Raw genomic sequence first — 24,405 nt, forward strand, 5'->3', positions numbered from 1 at the left:
TTGCACTTGGCCTTGTTAAACCTCATGAGGTTCACATGGATCCACTTCTCAAGCTTGTCCAGGTCCCTCTGGATGCCATCTCATGATGTTCTTAGCAATCTAAGATAACCAGCTCCTACATACAGCACAATGGCAAAGTTTATTAATTTTTCTGTTTGATGCTAAAGCTATTCTGATGAAAAAATACGCTCAATTATTTTACCTCTCCCTTGTGTTTTTTGACATAATACATATATTTTTCTCTTTGTGTTAGTTATATCCTTGCTGGTTAAGATATCAGTAAATGATTTAGACACAACTGCAGAAAGCATTGTACACTTGTAATTACAAGTCAGGCTGTCTCTTAAACAGAAAACAATTTAAGTAGTGCGAATGAATACTGGATCATTTGCCTGGATAGAGCAAATATGGGAAGACTGAGGGAACTTTACTTATTGTTGATGTTAAGTGCTAAAGTTTCTTTTGTTGTGATTTTTTTTTAATTTAAACAAGCCCAAATATATTTCGTCTGATCTAATAGTTGAACTTGGAACTTAAGAAATAAAGTACGTAACTGTTCATTTAAAAACAAACAAATTTTTGATACAACTTAACTGAAACTGTTACAACTTAAGTCCAGCTAGACTTAAGAACTTTTAACTTGAAAGCTTAAAACTTTAGAAATTCCCCTGGTTTTTTTTTTTTTTTTTAATTCTGTATTAGATTGTACTCAGGCCCCATGCTTCATGGCTGATTTGTTTCCAGGGGTGTTAGACTTGTGCTTTAAGTTTTATGTTAATATTGTTTCATGCTTGCATTACTGATTTGCTTTAGGTGTGCATCATTCTTTGAAATTTATTGAAAAGTAAGAGTGAGCAAACAGGGCTAAAACCTAGACTGTCTTCTGCCCTTTTCCCCCTTCCTGTTCCCCCTTTGCTACCCAGACTTCTCAAGGATCTTCTAGTCTAATCAGGTGTAAAGGACTGATAACTTTTGCTCCATTACTTTTTACTTTTAGGTGTCTAGTGTTTCTTTTGTCTAAAAAGAGGTGGAACTAGAAGTATAGTAATATAAAAATCCAGCCTGTTAGACTTATGATCTCATAAGAGGAGAGTCACTTAAAATTATCAGCTGGCTTCCCTTGAAGTATCAGCTCAAGCTAGGACTTGGCCAGTTCATATAACTTACCTCATGCATCCAGTTTTGGTATAAACTGAAGCAAACGGTGTTTAGGTCTGTCCATGGTATTAAAGCCATATAAACCACCTAGGAGTCTTACTGTCCTTCAGTTGTTTGGGGTAGCAGTAGCCACAACTCAAGGATTACCAGGGAAAGTGTCATGGATGTGGACATTCCCTCTCCCTTTGAGGGGAGGTAGAGGGGGATGCCAAATTCTTTTACTCAATCTTTGTTGCCTGTATGAGTGATGGAGCACATTACATTTTGAAAATGAAATTTGTATTTGTGCATTTGGGAACTTCTGCCCTGTTTCTTCTCTTATTTTCCCCCTCCCTGTTCCATCAATGAAAACAAGAGTTTGGTCTTTGAATTAACAGTCCTGTATTTTTTTTTTTTATAGAGAAACTCAGTCTCCTGTGGTTTTTTGTATTGTTTCAAACTGTTTGCAGACTTGGGTTTGTTCTTTGTGTTGCCTATAGTTAGAATCATAGAACCGTTTAGGTTGGAAAAGATCTTAAAGATTGAGTCCAACTGCAAACCCAACACTGCCAAGTCCACCACTAAACCATGTCCCTAAGCACCATATCTACACGTCTTTTAAATACCTCCAGCGATGGTGACTCAACCACTTCCCTGGGCAGCCTGGTCCAATGCTTGACAACCCTTTCAGTGGAGAGATTTTTCCTAATATCCAGTCTAAACCTCCCCTGGTGCAACTTGAGGCCATTTCCTCTCGTCCTATCACTTGTTTAGTCAGGGAAAAAGAGACCAACACCCACTTCGCCACAGCCTCCTTTCAGGTAGTTGTAGAGAGTGATAAGGTCTCCCCTCAGCTTCCTTTTCTCCAAAATAAAAATATTTATTTAATTGCTCTAAAATAAAAATATATATATAAAAGGCCAAGAGACACAGTTTTAGGGTCTAGAATCTAGGTCTACCGGGCCCATGCTCTTTTTTTCCCTAAGCTAAACTATTGCATCTTTAAATGAGCTTTTATGCTCCTACTGCAAATAATTTGAATGGAAAGCAACTAACCAATATCAGAATCTGATCACACTTGTATCACCTAATCCATACAACAAAAGGCTGTCTTTCAAGTCTAAATGACTTTCCTTATCAGCTAATTTGGCTGTGGCAGTGTGGACATGTTAAGATGCTATAACTAGCATTGGTCTTAATTTCTGATCACATCACATGGCTAATGGGACTAAATAGTGAGTTGTGCGTGTTTCTTAATGGAAATGCAATTATCAGTCAAGGGGAAGTTTTCTTTAAAAAGTTAAAGAAAATAGTAAGTGGCAGCAGTGTAGCATGCATTTCAAGTTTCCTCTTTCTAGAGGAAGATGGAATTTAATTTTCTGGAAACTATTTGGAACAGAGGAGCTCTTCAATGAGTCTTAAAGCAGAATATACAAAAGATGGTTACATTCAAGAAGTAACCGTCCAGATACGGAAATGTAACTCAACATATGGAATAACTGCAAGTGATGGAAGGCTTGCTAGTTACAGCCTGCCATATGACAGCACCTCAACTTAATATAATTAATACTAAGACAGTTTTATAGATTTGGCAGTTGCAGTTAAGATTGGACACAGAAAGGCTGGGTTCTGAGCACTGCTGCTGCAGTCAACAGTCCACAAATACACCCATTGCTGAGGTCTTAGCCAGTATATAGAATAAATGTTACTGTATGAAGGACTGTAGGACAGCCAAGAAATTAGAATTGCATAATCATGTACTTAACTATGGGTTTATATTCAAGTAGCAGTGTTAAAACTGTTTTAACCAAGGGGGTTTACTTACTACTTTTTTACAAGCAGTATTACAAAAGCTTTTGCTTCTTTTTAAAAAAATACAAATATTTGAAGAACGCACTGACAGTTTCATATATTGAGGAAGAGGACTTTTTTGTGTGTGTGTAGATAAAAGGAAAAGAAAAATCTAAGGCAGTGCTGAAGTTAGATAAAAATGAAATAAAAGGTTCTGTGATCAGAGTAAAAAGGTACATGCCACGTTATAGTTTTTATTTTGTTGTTCTCTTTAACATCCTTATATCTATACTAAACTATAGTAGGTGTTCATATTAATACAGCGATTTCCCTAATCACTGGCCTATTTTAAATATTTTCTCCCTGCCCATGTTGCTAGGGCTTGGGGGGGTTTCTTTGTGTTTGTCTTCTGGGTTTTTTTGGGGGGAGTCCTCCCCTTCAGAACTTGCACCCGTTCTTGTCTGCTAGGCATGTTTTGCCATCCTGTGAAGCTGGAGCTCTTTCAAATCACCTTATACATAAAGATGAACAAAAGCGTTCTCAATACGGAGACTTGTGTTACTCTACCATCTGCTTTCCTCCTTTGGAGTAAGTTGCTCAACTGTTCACATGCTTCACTCTTTCTAATGTTTGCCTTTTACATGCTTCTTGTTTGATCATTGCCTCTATAGCTTATGCTTTAGCATGGCCCTTTTAAAGATAAAAGGGGATCAAATGAGTAAGAAGTTTTTTCAATGTGTTTTGGAGTCAACTAATGTAATAGGTATCTTATTTCCCCTGGCTGAAAATGAGGCTAATATGGAGGACAAGGAGGGTTTGTCCCATCCTTTGTTTTATCTATATATTTCAAAGCCATGAAGTCAAAGAAAATACCTGATCATATTTGCAAGTTACTGAGAACAGTAAGAACATCCTAACAGTTGTGGCCTTTTAGAGTTACTATCACAGCACTAATGATTTACAACTAGAGCTATGCATGAGTGATGTACAACTAAGCATAGCAAAGGATGCTTAGTGCCAATCACTACTGAGGATCATTATTTTTATAATTTTTACTTCAAATAATTATAATCTCAATTATTCCAGGTAAACTATGTTTGTTTGTTTGGGGTTTTTTTAGAGTCCCTGCTAGAGGTTAGATATTTATTCAACTTGGCACTGTACTCTCTGTTAGTGAGGAAACACTCCCCCTCTCGAAAAATTTATCATCTAGAGTAATATTACTTACCTCTCTTTTGGTGTAAATAAACACATGTGTATGCAAATAAATGCAAAAAGAAAATAACCAGTGGCTCTCAGCATACCAATTTTTTTCAAAACGGTATATCTTCCTCACACTTCCACTCATTCCCTGCTTAGGTCCTGCAGCTGCAAGTTCTTGATCTTAAAGCATTTCACAGACATTCCACATATATAGGGACCATAAATACCACTTACCCTCTGGAAAAGATTCACACTGGAAAATACATAAGGTGATTCTTCTGCCTCGGATTGTCTAGTCTTAGCTGTCAAAATGAGGAACTCGTATGCTCCTGGGTGCTGTGCAGTGCAGTGCCCCAGGTCCTCTGTTATCTGGGGTTTTTTTAATGGGGTGTGGAGAAGTAAAAAAAGGAGGGCCTCACTTTTCACACTATCCCCCCAGCTATACGAAGGCAGGCAGCCCTATGTATTGGCCAATGCAGAAACTCCTCTCACAGGACCTGAACATGGAGTGGTCTGGCAGGGCAAGGAACTAAGTCCTCTCCCATCTGCTCTGTAATGAGAGATTTAGAAATAGATAGCTTGTGTAATCATTTCAGAACATAGAAAGGGTCTTCAAAATTTCTACAGAAAAAGCGAAAGCTCTCACCATCTCAGTTTTTCACCCAAAATGACTTGGCGATGAGTTTGATCCAAATGTCAAATAGTCTTTTGGTGCCACATTTTTTGAGTAACACAAACAGTTTTCAGACTTCATGTTCTTGTTGAGAAATAAATCCTTAACTAAGTAGGCTACCCAGTAGAGTTGCTGCTCAGATATTTGTGCCCTAGGAAGTTGAATGTTGTTCTCCTGGATTCCTTTTTGTGTTGCAGAAGCAGCATCACTTAAATGGGGGGAAGCCAACCCCAAGCAAAACAGAACAACGCAAATCTAGCCATGAAACTGGCATGTTTGAGATTTGTCTAATCTGTGGCTATGCACTCTGTAAATACACGTTCATTTGAATGAACATGGCACTGGGGGACAATGTTTCATGTTCCCTAACTTGTTTACATCATGTTTTATTTGCTCAAAATATAGGTGGAACTAGATTAAGAGCTCAATCTTATCTTCAGACAGTTATGTCGATGGAATTGCAGTGACTTAATTTAAGCATTCCTTAATTATACATATGCTGTTGTGAACAGACTAGCATACCCTTGTAAGAAGTTCAGAGGGTAGTTTAGTATTCTGTGTAAGAGTTTCTGCAGTAATATTGCAGAAGTTTAGGAAAAGAGGTGTGCTGAGAAAACAAAAGGAGAAAGAAATGCACCATATAAAACTTACTAAGAATAGTATACTGTGGTAGCCTCTTGAATTTTCAGTGTATTTTAGAAACTGTTTTTAATTGTGATTGTATCCATAATGGGGAGATGGTAGTACACATACCTGGCTACTATTTGGATGATGTGAAATATTTAAGTTCCTTCAGTATCTTACACTATATATCATTTCCATTCCCACACTTAAAGTACAGTAAGAGAGATCATAAGTCCTATTGTGCTCACCATTTATGTTTACAAAAGTCACTAACAATGATGGCACTGAAAAAACAGTCTACAGACTGCCTCTGCTCTACAGTGGCTAAACATGTTCAGTGCCTTTGTTTACTTTGACACTAAGAGTTATTAAATTAAAAGAGAAGTGAGTGGGGAAAAAACAGTAGTATAATTCTAATCCCAGTATAAATAAATTCTGTAGTAATAGAAGGAAAGAATTGCATTTATACTAGGAAGTTAATACTATATTTTTTCATTTAAGTTATTAAAATATTTTTACTCTAGGCCGAAGAACTCAGGATTGTGATTTCTGTGGCATCATTCAGTAGAGGATGTTAATTATTTTGAGGACTCTTGATCTGTCTGTAGTTTCCCAGATGTGTATAATTCCTCTTGACCAACAGGTCCTCCTTCACCCTGTTCTTCAGGATGGCTCTGGGAGGTCACCCATGCTCCACTTCACAAAGGAGACATCTGAATGAAAAGGCAGATAGTCGGCATGTCTGAAAACTAAGAATTCAGTTTCGTACTTGGAACTTAGATATAGCGAGTCCTTGATCTTGCTGTGTTCATATAATTATTAAAGAAGTTACGGCTGTTTGTCTTTCATTGTTGGGTAAAATAAGCTGTCATAGTGAGCTTTCTCTTAGTTTATACTTCATTTGCACATGTAAGTGAAGTTGGATAAAACTTTGTGTTTCAGAGAAGCAGAAAGCCAAGTGCCTGCCACACAAGGTATATGGCCGGGGGCGGGGGAAAACTGCACGGAGCGGGCAGTGCCAGTTCTTATCTGTGGCGCTGGTGACTACAGGTGCAGACGTGGCACTGCTGTTCAGAGGGTGCCCGAGGCATGCCTGCCCTACATGACCTGCCAGTCTCAGAAGCACACCCAGGGCTAGTCCTTATTGGTACAGTGTGCGCTTCCTTCCTATGTGTGAACCGCTAATGTAGAAGGCAAGTAATATCTCTGCCAGCTTTCCTCATAACTAAGAGTTTATTTTTGGATTCTGTTTGGATCAATAGTGGTATATGCATAAACTCAAAGTGAAAGCAGATTAGCATAAAATACCAGTGCTTATTCCTAGCACTTGGAAATTTCAGTCTCCATTGCAAAAACAGCTTTGGTATTGCGCGCTGGCAGTGCGAGTTCCTTCTTGCCACTGTATTTATTATTGTTTTATTAAGTAGGGTAGAGTCAAGTAGTTCAGGAAGAAGTCAAGTGAACACCAAGCCCCATCATTCTTTACGTAAACAATGACTTTACCTGTGGGTGACAAAACGTATTCAATTGTTGAACATAACTGTATCACTTTATGCATTATATTCATGCATGATTTGCTTGTGAAACAATTTTAGGAGCTCAGCCCCCCAAATTTTTCAGCATGTTTCTATCATTAGCATTTAAAGTCCATATCAAAAAAATATTCTATATTTCATAAGTTAATGCTAAAGCTTCTCCTGTTGTTCACTAATGAACTTCATACTGTGAAATATGACCACTTGTGTTCCTCAAACTTTTTTATGCTGTATGGTATAATTGTGCCTCCTGGAGGCCTGTTCATAGAAATAGTAAGGTGGCACTTTGAAATACAGAAATAGCAAAGAACTGCTTACACTTGACATTTTTTATCCAGAAAAGAGAGTTATTACAAAAACATTCTCAATAAAGTCTGGGGAATACATGTTTGATAAGAAAGGGGACTTTTGTCTTGACCCTTGTGCAAATGAATATAGTGTTATATGGGAAGGTGATGTTAATGAATTCTTTGCAGAGAGGTCATCAAAACTTCCTGTCTCATTCTCTTTATCTGGATTACCTTTGGGATTTCCTTTAGCTTGACACAAACAGCTGAAATCTCAAAATGAAGAAGTAACCCCAAATTTCTTAGTTTTGCTTTTGTGAAGGTTAAAGAGGGGGGAAAAACAAACCAACCAACCCCAACACCGCAACTAGCCCCCACCTCTCCGGACCCTGTAAATCAAGATGCTAGAAGCTGTTCATAATTATTGGAGGGAAAAAGTCACAATGCCAGCCTTGAGATTCTGTCCCTCTTCTGGCTGGTGAAGTAAATAAAGAGAAAGAAAATTCACTTTTTTGGAAGCCTCTGAGTAACTTCTGCATCCTGTTTCTTTACCTTCTTTGCTGACACTATGTAGATCTTTTTACTTTTTTTAATTTCTAATATAAAAATAATCAGATTCTCTGCTACCTAGAGAGAAAAAAAAACGAAAACCACCTTGACCCAATCCTACTGTGACATGGTGCAGAACATAGGCAAGAAATGTCTTGGTTTTGAACATATCTGGTCCAGCTAGTTGCATGATTTGGTGTTTTGTTATCTTCAGAGCAACATGCACAAAGCTGAGATGTGTTAATGAGTGAGGCACTCTGTTCTGCTAAGAAAGATGTTCCACAGAGTAAATCAGTAATAAACAGTAATAATTTATTATTAGTTTTGGAGAAATAATTTGTAATACAAATACATTCCTTGAGGAAAACAAATATAGCATCTTTTTTAATGCGGTTTAAATAAATAATAATTTAGCATAGCTTAAGCATGGTAGTGCTTACAGTCAGGAGTTACATTTTTTTAAATAAAGTAATCAAATTTTTCCCTAATTCCCAGAAGATAAGAAGAGATACCCTTAAATGTTGCCAGAATGCTTTTAGACCATGCGATTCATCATGTGCATGAAAATGAAAATTGGTTTTATGAAATAGTGTAGACCAAAATAAAGGGCATACATTAACTTGTCTTCTGAAATATTGGCTGTATTATTATACTATGCATCTTTAGTACTTGACCTTACATGTCACTAATACAATACACATTTTATGATACAGTTACCCTGAATGCTCCTTGTGACTACTGCACTACGTCCCAAGGTTAGGATAAAGATAAGATGCATTGAAACAATATCTCTGTCACTATTAATAAAGAAAATAAATCATTCTGCTTCTTCCTGTTCCCTGGTTTGCAATTTCAAGATCTGCAGCTTCCAATAATTATTTTGCCGACTCTATTGATATGGTTGATGCATAGAAACTCTTCTAGGCTATTTCCCGTGAAAGGCTCTGACAACATTAGTGATGAAATGCTAATGCTCTTATGTGTTTAATCAAACGTATTGCTGTACTGAATGCATGAAAGGAGTGTGATTTGGGGTTTGTTTTTTTTTTTGTGGTGTATATACATATGCTCTGCTTCTGTTTACATTGCTGGCCTCAGCTGCTCTGACTTCCATTTATGATACAGTTCCTTTGAAGTGACTGCTGCCAAGTATATGTCATCTGAGATGTACAGTAAATGTTGGGGTTTTTTAATTGCAGCAGTGAAAGGCAAGGCAATAGAAATAATCATCCAAAATAGGAAAAAAAAATCAATGAAAAAAAAAATTCAGAGAGCAGATATTATGAACTAAATCTAGCTGCTACTCAAACAGCATACCAGTAGCTGTTGATGAAGAAACACAGTATTTCAAAGGAGGAAAATTTTGCTGTTGTTCAGTGAGAACAGGGGAAAAATGCTGGAAAGCATATTTTGTTCATTTTGCTGAAGTTAGGCCTAGCAAGATACTTGAAAAATAAATTTTAAAAATTTATTCTTGACATATTCCCCATGTGTACGAGAATGATGTCATGCAATGGTAGGTTGTCTTTCTATGTGAGAGAACAGCAGTGTATTAGAAAGCCATCAAATGTGGCAAAGGCTTTCATGCCAAATAGGATAAATCTAGAGATGATATACGGGCCGTGGGCATGCTGGAGTTTCTAGGCACTAAAATTTAAATGATGTATTAGAAACATCATGTAAGTGCACAGCACGAAGTCCAACATGAATAAATGACCTCAAACTGATCTGATGTATCAATGTAATTTGGGCATATCTTCAGTAATCTTTAGACGTGGCAGTGCAAAATCAAAGTTACTACCAAAACTACCATTTACAACTGGCTTCCCTGAGAAATGTGTTGTGCTGCAAGGACAAAATGCCATTACAAATCTACTTCTAGAAGTATCACTGGAATGAATAAACTGGAATTTCAGCTGTTCATTATAATAGCACAAAAGCAGCTGCCAGAAAAATATAGTCTGGGCAAGCCAGGCAAGAATTTTCCTTGGAAATATCTCAAAATTCTCCAGCAGTAATAGAAACATCTGCAGAAAAGTGTAAGGTGAGTCTCAGGGTGTCTGTGTGTTGAGCTTTACCATGTCTGTATATAATATATTTACAAACAGGTTTATAAATACATATATTAACATGTATGCTTGCCCACATTTATTAATTTAAAAATCGAGTTCTGTACGCTTTTTGATTAATCCAAACCACTTCTTCCATCAACAGGTTTGTATGAGATGGAGATCAGCTATCAGCCACCAATCTCATTTTCGAACATTTACCTCGTTTGTTTGTTTTGTTTTTTTTGTTTTGTTGTTGTTCTACCTGCTGATTTGTGACATCACTGCTTTTGTCACTATACTGCTGCAGGAGTTCTTTTGGGGTGAATCTCTTTCTTCTGCTTTACAGCTGTTAAAACATAGTTTATTTAGCGAGCTTGTTAGCAAACACTGTCAAAACAAAGCCAAAGGAAAGTCATCTCTTCATTCAGGTTTTTTGTACGTTCCAGCACTGTCTAAAATCTCCCCGTGCCTTTTTTCTGTCAGACTGCTTAACTCTGAAGTCCAGCTTCAGGCATCTGCTCTGGATGCTATAACAGCAGAGGTTTGGGGTTTTTTTTTAATTAATGAGCTGAACTCCAGCCATTGCTATGTTAGTGCTAATCGGTTGTTTGTCCTCTAGTAGCATTGTGCAATAAACTTTAAGCAAACTGTAAGGTCACGCAAAATGTAGTCTGAACCTGATGTCATCAAAATGCACTGACATATCTAAACTCAGAAGGAAGCTTGAAATGTCTTGTTTCAATGTTCTTGCTGAAATACTCCAAACAAGCTGAAACATTGTCACAAATACCTATTTTACAAAGATTACTGTGAAGATTATCAAAGAATTCAGATTTCTTTCCATACCGTAAAATGTCACGAATTAGAAAGATATTCTGTATTTCTGTATTGCACTGTTATTTTCACTTAGCACCACACAAAAAGTCAAACTGAGGAGAAAGATTGATGTTTGGGGGTTTTTTTTTGGTTTTTTTTTGTTTTTAAGGATTAATCAGAAAGTAGAATTTTCTCAGTTTCCGATTTGCATGTAAGTAACAAAGTAGTAAGTTACAGGAAGATGAAAACCTCGGTGAAGCCCTAGTGCTGTATCTATTGTATTTTTTGGTCTCAGATGCTCTTATGAGATCCGGCTCACCTAGAAACATCCATATAGTGCTAACTTAGAATTTCCATTGAACATCTTGGCACTTTCAAAAAAGAATTCATACGCTGAATATGTTTTACATGGAAAGAATGAATCCTCATCTTAGTTTTTTCAATATGTTAAAGTAGAAACCCATTAGGAGGACACTGGAGGGGAAGTCTATGTTATTCCACCCTATTTTGTGGATAAAAAAAGTACATCAGTCCCTAGTGCAGACAGCAAATCAATTTTTTACAAGTGCTAAATACATTTAGAGAGGAGAAATAAGGCTGACACTAGAAATATTTTGGAGTAAGCACATTTGCTTATTGGAATCACATTGTACTCAATGTAAAAACTCGTAAAAAAAACCTGCCCAGAATTGCCAGAAATAAGGTAAACTGCAGGAGTTGTAATTGTACAAGTGTGTTCATGTTTCTTCGCTCATGAAGCTGCAGATAAAACACATCTTCATGGAACTAGTAGCTTTCCCCTTTTTGGTATCCCAGCACATCTTATACTTGCAAGTGCCAAGGTGATGTTACAGAATTTCTTCACGCTGATGACTATTACGCTATTTTTCCATTTTTCTGGATGGTTTGGGTCTATAATCCAATAAAAGATTTAACTGGATACAGATTCCTGCCAGCTTTAATTTGACTACTCACTTAGTGCTAAGTAGTTATGAAAATGTTTTTGTGTGTTGTACTAGATCAAACCTTTATGCCGAGTAAATTTTAGCTGAATTGAGTCAAGATTTTTCATAAAGTAACATTGATTAGCCTGAAATCAAGAGAGGGAGAAACTGGTTTTTGGGTTGGTTTTTTTTGTTTTTTGTTTTTTGTTTTTTTTTTTACTCAGCAACGTTAGTACAAGCCTATGCTGACATGCAGTTTTTCATTTCAGAAGAGTTGCTTACGTGCACATAAAAGTATCTTTTTAAAAATACTGCCTTTGAAAATTTTATGTTTCCACACTTTCTCATGAACTCTTAAAACTGTAGAGAAACTTTCTTCAAAAGCATTTAAAATTACTCCTTACAGCACTGATAAATCCCCATGTGTGTTTCTGGTCTTATGCCTTGGGCATTGATCTGACTTCTTTGCTCTCCGTAACGGAATTAAATAAGAAAGGAACTGTCCTCTTTAAAAAAATAAATAAATAAATAAATAAACAAGCCTTTTAAGGGGAGGTATGCCCAATAAACAGGTTTACGTAACTCACACTACAACTGTTCTTTTAGCTGCAGTGTGACACCAGAAATCTATTGACTGTCGGATTAACTTTAATAAGTTTATTAAGCTATGTGACACTGGCATACAGTGACCTTCATGATCTTGGTTGCTGCTAGTGAATTCAAGGGGGGGAAATATCATTGCCTTCAAATATGCAAGGTCAGGCTTTTGAAGCAGAAGGGAACTTGTCAGAGGTACAGAACAGGAAGTTCTCAAATGTAATAACATCTTTATTTTATAGCATTTTTTATCTTCTAACTCATAGACTGCATTGAAGCATGCTGCGCCAGTGACTGCTGAGTCAGGGCAAGAAGATAATAGATAACCTCTTTAGATCCATAAAAATCATTCTGATTAGGAAGATTTTTCTACTAAAATTGTTAATGCCAATATGGACCTGCTTAGGGCATAACGTTATGTGTGGTTACGCTGGCATATCTGGAGTACGGTGGCAGGGTTACGCTGGCATATCTGGGGTACGGTGGCAGGGCAGGGAGAAGAGGAGATGAAGAGCTTGGAAGTAGGTAGGCCCTAGGCATTTACCCTTCCTCCACTCCAGCATGAGCAAAGTGTCCTTCCTGCCACCCCAGGGTGTACCCAGATACTCCAGGCTCCTCAGTGTTCTACGGACATAAATGCTCGCTACAGAAATGCTGGATTAAGTGCAAACTTCCAAGTCCCATATTTTTTCTGCAAAATGCTGTACAAGAAAAAAGGAGTAACGAGAGGAGAGTGGGGATTAGTGGGATGTTGGGAACAATAAAGAACATGAAAAATAAAGACCAACCTAGGTTGAGGAAAGGTAAAATAGAGCCTTTTGGGTTTTTTCTTTTTTTTTTTCCCAAATTCCAGATTTACCAACATGAATCACTAACTGAGAATATGAATGATCAGCTGCTTTTCTCTTGCTCGTTGGTACCTAGTACTTGAAAAGGATATGATGTTTTTTTGAGGGAAGACTTTAAGATACACAGTTTAACAGTGACCTGTTCCCGATAACTCTCCGTTATCAGTGTTGAACTGTGTATCTTAAGTTTCAGAAGTGCTTTCATTTCTGTTAGTATCCCTGTGGCTGCCGTCAACATGTAAAATGCATCGCTACCCTCAGGCTAAAGTCATATATTTGTCAACTCCAATGGTAGCTGCAAGCCTGTATCTGATTGTGGAATTCCATTGTGTTTTGAGAAAAGAATAAGAAAACTGATATTCTTAGTGGATGCTAGCTATTTTGTGTACGAGACAAACTCTGTGTTCCACTAATACCACGTGTTTTCAAAGGATCTTCTCTAATTTGACAGTTAGTATTTTAAAAGGATCCTCTTTGATTACGTATTAAAAAATACTAGATCAGCAATATGTTATGGCTAAGAATTTTTAAAGTGGTAGATGATTTGAGATGCTTCATTTTTTGCTTCTTGAGACACCCCAAAGAAGCAAATTTTCAGAAATGTCTTAATATGCTGTGAAAGAGAGGTCATCTCACCTCAGTAACTGAAACTAGGGAGGCAAAATCACCAGGCACTACTGAAAATCTTGTAAACTACCAGAAGCATTAACACAGCTTGAGCATAGTAACTTAACCCAGTACCAAGATTTTGCAACCACTCACAGTCATATTACAACAGAACAATATTAGAAGTTGGTTTATTAAGCAAATTGTCTCTCAACCAAATATAACCTCCAAAATAGGGTAATGTTCTCAGAGAAGAAATCTTTGCTCTGCATGACTTGTACTTTTTTAAAAAATTCAACTAGGTAAATACTGAAGTGGATTATAGTTATCAATTCTCTAAGGAGAAATTAATACAGTAACAGATATTCCACAGTTAACATTCAGGCTGATAAAAATATATTTTTCCTTCAGTATCTTTTTATTGGCTAGCAAAACATTTTAAAATAACCCTCTTAAAATAATTTTATTTTACAGTGTCTGTGAATGTCATGTTGCCCTCACATGATTCCTACAGCCAGATTTGGCACTTACAAACACACATTGTGTCTCTTGTGTCTGTGTTTTACGATAACAGAAAATCTGCTCAGTTTGATAATGTCAATGAGTCATATAACAGGTCAGCAGACACTGACTCAAATCATGTATGACATAGCTACATAAATATTAAATATACACCAAATGGAAGTATGGAGAAGTTGTAGGGAAAAATAAGACAGATTACTTTACTCTGCAATTTAAGCAGAAGAGGAAAATACCAAAATTCATAAGGAGCATTTAAAAGTGACAGATTAAAATCTGTATTGTGAATGAAGTATGTTCTACTCATCTTTCACAGCAGGCTGCAGCTTGTTGAGCTGAGCAAAGTTCACAAGCGGGTTCGGGAGACTCGGAGAAGAGCGACCATATTATCACAGGGGACTTCATAAATAATGAGATCGTGTTCTAGTGCTAGAGCCTCTTGCGTCTTGCATTCGGGTGTTTTAACATACAGTAGAGTTGTCTTCTGTAAAACATTGCTCGATATTTTTGCAGAACACATTTTCAATAGAAAGTGTGGTACTATTACAACTAATATTCTGAACGTTTTGGATAAATGGTTGAAAAAAAAGTTCACATAAACGGATTCAAAAATCTTTTAAGATAATTTTAAAATCCAGTTCTTTGCCTCTTCTTCTAGTGATCTGCAATACAGCTAAGCCTAGAAATGGGGGGTTGGTAAAGGTCTGAATTGTAGCTACTTTAAAAAATTATTTTGGAAAGAATAAAAAGAAAAAGTTATAAAGACAGAGCCAAAGGAGGGGGGTGGGAAGAAGAAAAAGTGTTATTCAAATATGTCCATTTAAGTTTAGGCATACACTAAAAATATAAATAAATTTTTTTTTTCTTTTTTTTGGCCAGAATATTTTAAGAATGTGAAACAAGTATAGGGTAGTACAAATATATGAGAAAATGGTGAGGTTCTCATGAGACTGCACACACCTGAAAACAGTAGCTGTGAAGAGGTTGAGCTTCCCCCTCTCCTTTTTAGTTTAATGCTACTTCTGGGACTAGCACTCTCCCTCAAGTAAATATTATTGAGATTCTACTGGTACTATAGCATTTTTAAGGGTAGCTGGCCGAAAACAATTGGGTATCCTGCTCCTAGAACAGCCAGGGATCCCATGCTGTTGTCTCTGTCATCTGAGAGGAGATACAGTGAGAAGAACGCATGGATCCTGTTGTGGTGGTGTTCCTCAGGTCATGCTCATGAAGAGTCTGGATTTCTCACCGATGTAAAAAAAATTTTGCAAAGACACATACGTGTTCTTAAGAAAAGCTCCCCTGACACCAATACAGCTACACATGCGATTGCACCACAACTGTTTGCATGATCATAGCCCATCTGTATTGAAAATCTGATCCTTTAATAGTATTAACAAGTAACAATATAGTATTTTTGACAGAAGAGCTAATCTTTACCCAGAACTTCAGAAATAAAATGAAAACTGATTCTGATACTGATTTCTGGAGTTAGGGCTCAATTGGTTTTTAAAAAAAAAAAAAACAAAACCTAATTACTATAGTCGTAACTTAATAGTGTCATAGATTTACTGTCTGCCCCTGTTGATCTAGGCTCTGTTTAGAATGAATTTTGTAAGTAAAGCGTATTTGCTTGCTTTTGGGAGATAAAAATTTTTTTCACCAATGTGAACTACTGAAGTAGAGAAAAAAGAAAAATCCAGACCCCTAGTAATTCCAAATATTGGAATTTCACTGAAGATACCTTATTTACCTCAAAAACCATAGACGTGAATTATCAAACAAATTCTTCTATCAAACAATATGTCTTTTCACAGACATGTTTTGACAAACTGTTTATCCAATTTGTGCCTGTTTCCTTCTGAGTATGCCAAATATAATAAATGTTGACAGGTGCAACTTTGTAACATAGCCTGTTCTGGAAACACATATTGACAGGTTTTACATAGTAATTAAAATTTTCCATATGGAACTGCAGATTCATTGAAGTTTCCAAACCACCTTGTTTGTTTGCTTTTTAAATCTTCCGGCACTTTTTCACAAGGTTTGGAGAACAGTTTTTCTGATCTTGCACAAAACTAGTCTGCAATGGAGGGGGCTGAAATATTGTTCCTACTGGATCTAGAAACAATGGAAACTCTTAGCATAGGCTAATAGCAAGAAAACTCCTCCCAAAACCAAAAGAAAAAACTACTCTAAAATAACAGATACACTAAATGCAAAAATCAAACAGCAAGATTTGCTTTTTGTTTGGTTGTTGGTATTTTTTTGTGTTTATGGACTGAATGAGGCCTTCCCCATAGTGTCTTGAATTCCTGTATAGACTGAAGTTTGTGTTCTTATTTTCTTCACAATTTAATTAATTGATGTTTCTGTATCATTAATGATGCTCCTCATTCACCAGAGAAAATATAGAGGAACTAACTGTTATGCAGGATTTTGTTTTATTTTTTAACTTGGAATTCATGTCTGTGAAATTTGCATTAAATAATCTTGTGACAAACCAGAGAAGTTATTAGGAACATATCTTTTTTTTTTTTTTAGTATTGTTTTTTTTTTTTTAGTATTGGTGGTAAGATAAACCTGTAACTCCTGATTCTACTTTTTTTAACTTTTTCTTTCTTAATTTCTTTCCCTTTTCTTAGGTTTAGCTCTCATTCATATTATATTATTCACTTCATTTCCTTTTCAAAGTGCTGGTAGAATTTTGTAGGAAAAGCAGCTGAAGTAGCTGCAAGTTAAAGGGATTTCATTGGTGCAATTTGTTGATTACCTGGTTAAATGTTTTCACTTTCAGGTGCGCTTGTGTTCCTCTGTCACTGATAGTCTTTGAGAGCAATGCCACAGGCAATAAGTAATCTTTGTCTGGTTTTATCCTTCATAGATAAAATCAATATTGAAGAATAGCTATTTTTGTCACTCCTTCATAGATAAAATCAATATTGAAGAATAGCTATTTTTGTCACTGGAGACAGAGTAAAGCAAAACTTTTCTACTAATCCTTCATTTTCTCATAGCTTTGGACCTTAGAACTGGGTTGGACTTTATGGCCTGAAGCTCTTCATTAATATTTTTATAAGTTTTGCTATTGAAATTATTTTTCGAATATTATGTTCTAATAATGAATTAGGGCTACACTGTGACTGTGAGAAGATGGAGGGAGATTTGCCATGCAGTGCCACTGGCTAGCAAGTGTGAATTATTTCTCTTTCTGCATGGGTTCTTACATAAAGGAAACAAAAATCCAATAGATTGCTATTCTCACAAATGTCTAATAGAAGTAGTAGAAAATAGCTTCGCTATAAATGGCAATGTGGTATATATATTAAACAAGACAATCTGAGGACTCCTAGATGGAAACAAATTAAAACTCATCAATGAGAAAACTGACATCTTCACAGTTTATGGTTTTAATGATCACTCAGCACAGAAATGCAGAGTTCAAGATCTAACCTTTTGCTAAATAAAGTGTTGTGGTTGTAAAGTGTGTTAAGTATGTTTAAGTCTTAGACTGCAAGATGGATCTCTGTAATTTAAGATAGCCCGGGGGTACTAATGATGATAAAACCACAAAACATCTGTTAAACATTAAAAAGAAATTTTTCCTTCATTACAGTCAGTAACCTGATTGCACGTATGAGTGCAGTGGGACAAAATGGCTGTAAGTGAATGCTCAGTAACTTCCCAAGAATCCTCCGGAGTCTGCCACAGTCAGTAGCGGTCTGTCTAACCAATCTAGATTTACTTCAAAGCCTCTGGTATTGACTCCAAGTCCTAAAATACATTAGGCTTGTCACAGCTCAAAGAACAGCCTGCGAAGAGGGCTGCCGTAGCCTTTTGGTTTTACCTTAGTGGTGGGGGTGGTATGTGGTGCACATGTGTAGAATTCACTACTCCAAAATTCAGAGGAGAGGGGGAAAAGCAGTAAATGTAATGTATGTTGACATATGCTTAATGATGAAGGTATGATAATATTGTATGTTGGCACATTTTCCTTTTTTATTTATTATTATTTTGGAGCAACTCAAGGACTATAATAGTATTAAAACTTGGTTAATACTGAATTTTGACAAAGATCCGTTAAAACATTTGTAAGACACTAAACAAAAATCACAATTGGAATGAAATCAATCAGTGTGTGATCTATTTTTCCTTTCCTGTTTTAGTGTTGAGAAGGTAATGTAAGACTCCTGTCTCCCTCAGTGGTTCTTGTTATCCATGTGTTTCAATAATTAATAGAAAAGTGTGTGCATGACAGCCAACATTGACGCAATTCTGTTCTACTGTAGAATGTACTTTTTGGTTGCACATAATGTTTGAACATTGGAATATTACCCATTGGTTAATGATTTTCATTATCAAATCACATTTCATTTGTAACTAGATTTGGAGATAGGAAAAACCTGTAATTCCCAATTCTACTACTTTTAACTTTTTTTCTTTAAAAAAACCTTTTTTCCTTTTTTATATTTAGCTCTTATTCACATTGTATTATTCATATAATTTCCTTTTTTGAAGTACCAGTAGAATTTTGTAGGAAAAGCAGCTGAAGTAACTGAATTATAAAGGGATTTTATTAGTGTAGTTTGTTGATTTCCTGTTCTTGTGCAAAAGTATCTTCTGGTCTTTATGGGAACTCCAAGGACCCCAGCGTAACAAAATCTGCATGCTTACAGTTTAGCATATGTGGGAAGTTTTCAGAAAAGACTTTCGAAGTCCTCTGTGTGTAATTCCAAAATAAAAGTTAAGAAATTCTTCCAGTACCTACAGATAATGGGGGAAAAAAGAGTAGTTCTTAAAGAAGAAAATAGGAACTGCAATTCTGCCTAGTTTGCTTAAAGGAAAAGGAATCAAGGAAATAAAAGTCTGGTTTTGGAATATCATTTATATGTTTTACAGGTTGCTGAGTTCCTGACAAGGAAGATTTTTGGTGAATGTTAACTGATCAAATAACATTACTTTGGATATCCAAATAGTAAAAAATTCTGGATTATGTGTGTATAAAAGAAGTGCAAGCAAAATAAAAATGCCTTATTTCAGTACCTCTCCCATCCTGTCAGCTGCAATGTACAACCATATGTTGATAAAGCCTTACAATAACTTTAGCTTCCACCAGGACTTATCCAGACACTTTTTGAGTAATTATCGAACTAAGATAGATGAATGTTGCAATATATTTCTGGTTTTATTTAAATGTGTGATAAAAAAGTCCATATTAAGTGATATAGTCATACGGAGTCTGAAGAGGTGTTCTAATTGTGCACCTATACATAAGATAATTGAAGGAATTTAGAGTCCTATTTATTCAGATGGTCAGGTGGCAGAGTACATAAATAGGAAGAAAAGTTATGCTGTCTGTCTCCAAATCATAAATAGAACAGATCCATCCAATGAAACGTTTCTGTTAATTAGAATAAAAGAGAAGAAAGAGTAAGTCCTGGTTCTGCAGGATGATAAGCAGAACTGTTGTCCCCCACTGACTTTATGTGGATTGTGTAGGGTTATTTTTCACACTCAGGACCATATCAGCACTTCCTGTGCTTGCAAAAACCTTTCCTCTACTTGCAGGGATATTGAACAAAAAAAAAGATGACGGCAATAAGAACAAAGAAATAAAGCAAGGGAAATGGATGTATGGAGTTTACTTTTACTTTTAATATTCTTTGTGCTTATTATATTAATATTGATAATGCTTCTTGAGGGAATAGATGGGTATCTGTTTCTCCTATTTAACATGCTATTTGAAATTTCCTTTAGCTTTTCCTCTTTATTGAAACTTGTTTAAAGAAAGAGTGTTTCAAAACAGCAGCAACAGAAATACAACCAAAATATGTCAGGAATATAGAAGATGACAGCTTAGCAAGTTTAAGCACTGAATTTAAATGTTTCTTCACCATTTTGAAACAGGGACATTCACTGTTGTTGGGAATTATAATTTAGCTAGATTTCCAGTGGGCTGTTTGTTTTCCTTCTGCAGACTACAATGAGTCGTTGTAAGGATGCATTGTTGACCAAGTTTCAAACAAGCTAGAAATTTGCAGCCGCCCTTGGTCAAAATCTGAACAGTATTTTCTCTGTGGTTGGAAAAATGATAGATTCTGCTTTTTAAAGTTTAATCTTAGCTTTTGCAAAAAAGCAATATGGAAGTTCCTGAAAATTTTTGTTCGTGCTTTCTTTTGCTGTGCCAAAAATGTTTCAAAGCTCTGTTGTGTTTAATGAGCAACAAAGACTCTACAGCCTGGTGATTAGGGTTTGAGCCTGGGCTGAGAAAGATATGATTTTAGGAATGAATGGCGTGGGATGAAAAGCTCTGCCCGATCCCACGTGAACTACAGACTTGATCCTGTGTCTTCTGTAGCTCTGGCCACTATCCTAAATATCTGGTTATGTTGAAAAGGTGAACGCTCAGCTTTCAATCTGAAAAACACTTTTTTTTTTTTTATAATACTACTAAATGAGTTCTGGGAATTTTTTTTGCTGAAACTCTTAGATGGTTTTAATTTCAAAATTGAGCAGAACTTTTGTGAGATTTATTATAGAAAAGAGTTGCCTGTCTTCAGGCATTTTTACTGAAAACCAGTGCAGGCAAATGGTCTATTCTGACACGCAAGTATGTTGTCCATCAGAAAGAAGAGAAAGAGAACACAAATATTAAATAAAAACTAAACCTCATTTGAGCCATCATAGGAAATAGTTATGTATGATTTCTCTAGGAATTTGGCTAAACTGTTAGTCTTGCAATAAAAGCATAGTATATTTAGTTTGTTTCACTCATTTAGTACAAGCAACAAGATCAACATTAGGTAAACTTTTATGTGCATAAAGCGGGTTAATTCTGGAATTTAGTAGGTCTTTATATGGGATACCAACAAAACTTATGTGCTAGCTTATTTGGAACCTTTATGAAAATAAATATAGAGAGCGAGCAACTGAGAGATAATCTTTCAACTTACTATTCTCTCACATTATCATTGTAGGCATGATCTCATCAAGGGATGGGAAGCTTGTATTTGTCTGGAATTATTTTCACTTTGGTGTAACATTACAAAGGATGAGACCATGTTGCTAGGCTCTCCTGACATCCCAAACCTTCTCTTTCCCAAGGGTTCATGTCACCCTGAGAGATAGTTAATGCTCTGGATGGGAAAAGAAGCTTTTGTCAGTTTGGCATCAAGATCCTGGTCTTTTCTTTTCCTGTGAAAGGTCCTTCCTCCTCTGTTGGATGACATATTTGTTTTGTACCTGACAAGTATCATCATCAAATGCTCCAGTCTTGGCATTTTCATTATACACCTCTAAAGAACTCTGATGCTGATAATGAAGGGGGGAAGAAAAGGCAAATGAGACAAATGGAGATCTTGGAGAAACTCAGGATTCCCATGAAACTGGAACTCTCTTTAATGCATTTGGTGATGGGAAAAGATGCAAGCAAGGATGCTGAAGGCAAGCAAAACTTGAAGAAAGAAGCTTGGAAGTATGGTAAAGAGTTGTATAACCTTTGCCAGACTACTAACATCAGCTGACTTCAGTAGTAATAGTTTAAAACCTAAGGTGCCTAGTTGATGCCAAAATTACATTGTTCAATCTCTGTAGAAATACCATGTCTTCGTGAAATTAGTAATAGTTATGTTATAGATCTTCAGATACTGACATAATTTCTTGTTATGTATTTGGAAGGCTTTTGGCTACGTGCAGAAGTGGACTTCAGTCTCTGGCTTGATTCTGGTGCAGTTGCCCTAGCGATCACAAAACCTTATAAAAGGAAGTGGGGGCTGGCAGAGAGCTGATGTGGCACATTGATCACAAAACCTTATAAAAGGAAGGTTTTCACTGGGGGCTGGCAGAGAGCTGATGTGGCACAGAATCAGAGTTACACTGTGCTTGTCGACTGTAATGTGGCACAGTGATAGCTGAAGTAAATGGAAATGAGCTAATTTTGCCTCCGGAAGAAACTTTACAGCAGTATGGACCTTATTGTGGTCTTCTTTAAAATTCTGGATGAGGCAATTAACTTATGAAACTCCATACTGCTGAAGCTAGGCTGCCAAAGCTATCTTAGGCTTTTTTTCCAATATGGCACAGCAGGCAGTGTGATCACCCCGAGTCTAAACATTCAGGTCCTTGGAGGATGTCTCAGGGCACTGCTTTATGAAGCAAAGCCCTGCTTTCCTAAAGCTGAGAATAAGATGCTCAATTTTCTGGCAAAACCAGTCTGGCAAAAACATTGCATAAAAACTCAGTGTTTCCTAGCTTTGAGTTAATCCAAACCTATCCGTCAGTAAAACATAATTTTATTTTGTAGCAAACCACACAAGCTGCAGAAATAGAACTCCGTATTTTAGTAAAAAGTCCCAGATGAGAAAAAAAAAGCTCTTAGAAAGCAATGATGTATCCTTCATACTTGTAATGTTAATCTATATTTGACATAAAGAAGCAAGTTTACTGGGGTTTTTTACATATGCATTGAACTCCGTCTTCAAAATAATCAACTGGAAAAATGGAAACAACTCATTTTAACTGTTGGTTTAAAGTACTCTCATTTAAATTGAAAGCAAATAGCCTCTTGCAAAGCTGCCTTCTATTTTCATGCCATTATGCAAATAAAAGACTAGAGATGAATCACAGATATTATTTCTTAATCCATTTTCTGGAACTGTGTTTAGGGCACACAAGTAAAAGCAGTTCAAAATCCTGTAAGGCTACTCTTAGTGACAAGTAATGCTAGTGGTCACGTTCAGCAAATGTGGCCCAGGGCCTCAGTGAAGAAACCAGAGCATTCAGCCGTTGGTGGAATTAGCCTAATCAAGTTTTTTGCAGTTTCACAAAAACCAAGTTGTTCCTTGATGATCAAGATAAATAACTTACTATTTTGAGCCCTCGCCTTCAGATAAGTAACGGAGATATTCACAACTTGCATTTCAGATAGATACCATATTCAGAAGCATCTTATGTAGGGCCTAAGCCAAATCTCTCCTCAGGTCATTGGAAAGAAGACAGCCGCTCTTCACTCACGTGGCAAACAGATCAGATTACTTTGCTAATGAAGCTCAGGTATCAGACACATCCTCACTGTGTAAGTAAATTCAAATAAATAGGATATGTAGGGCTTTTGAAGCTTAACATGCTTGTTCTGTCTTGGTCAATACAGTATGACATCCTTGTGCCCTTTGTATGTAATTCTTCGGGTAGGGTTCTGGCTACACAACTGTTTGCAGGCTTGTGTTAGTTTTCCTAAATTATGAATGACATCCATTCATGTGCAAATTGGTACCAAAGCACAGAAATTGCTAATGAAATATTAATTAGAAAGCAAAACCACATATCTTCTCCATCAGTAATGGCCAGGGCATTCTTACCTCTGTAAGAATAACCTGTGTTATATTTCCCGCCTGTAGAATCATAAATTCGTACTATCTGTTCATTACGGATCTAAAGCACAATGAAAAAAAATCAGTTCGGGGTCAACTGTTTGAAAAAATAATAATAATGCTATATGTATTAGCAAGGGGTGGGAAGCCACTGCTGTTCACATATCTTTCAAAGTAGTCTGGAAGAAAAAAATATGTAAATTTGAACAGATTCAAATCAGATGTGGGATCCTGCTACTAAGAAAAAAGCAACTGCAGTACTCTCAACTGTGAAGATGAGGTCTTCTTTTATGCACAAAAATCAAAAGCTTGCTTCTCAAAGTATGAATCTCTTTTTGAGTTTTTGTATTGTTTTTTACTTATGTCTGTCTTTTGCTTTCTTTCTTCTGATGCTGCTTTACTACCAGGGCAGATGTCAAGGTAGTCTCATTTTTTTTTCTCACATCTCTAACTATGGGATATTAAACCCTTCTATTTTCAGTAACATAATGAGGGAGTTAAGCAGAAAACATATTTTCCCCCTAAGTCAAACTGAGTTGGAGTTTAGATTACTCAATACTTCAGAGGAAATGTTAAGAGTTTGAGACTGAGTCCCACATTTCTAAGCAATATTGAATTCTAGTTTTGTGAAAAAGACAATTTATTGGTCTTTAGATAAAGAGCAGAAATAACATATGTTGGTTTTTAATGACTAGGAAGAAAGAGTTTAAGTAGATAACACAATGTGAGCAGGTTTCCAAATTTTTCAGGGAAGCTCTACTAACATTAAACTGAATTTTTGACGTTTTCAGCAATTGACACTCCTACTTCCAAGAAAACTAATTGCTTTTCGTGATCTCTTTTCACGTTTTATGGCA

The sequence above is a fragment of the Aptenodytes forsteri genome, unplaced genomic scaffold (assembly GCF_000699145.1).
Source record: "Aptenodytes forsteri isolate BGI_AS27 unplaced genomic scaffold, ASM69914v1 Scaffold282, whole genome shotgun sequence".
NCBI classification, from domain to species: Eukaryota; Metazoa; Chordata; class Aves; order Sphenisciformes; family Spheniscidae; genus Aptenodytes; species Aptenodytes forsteri.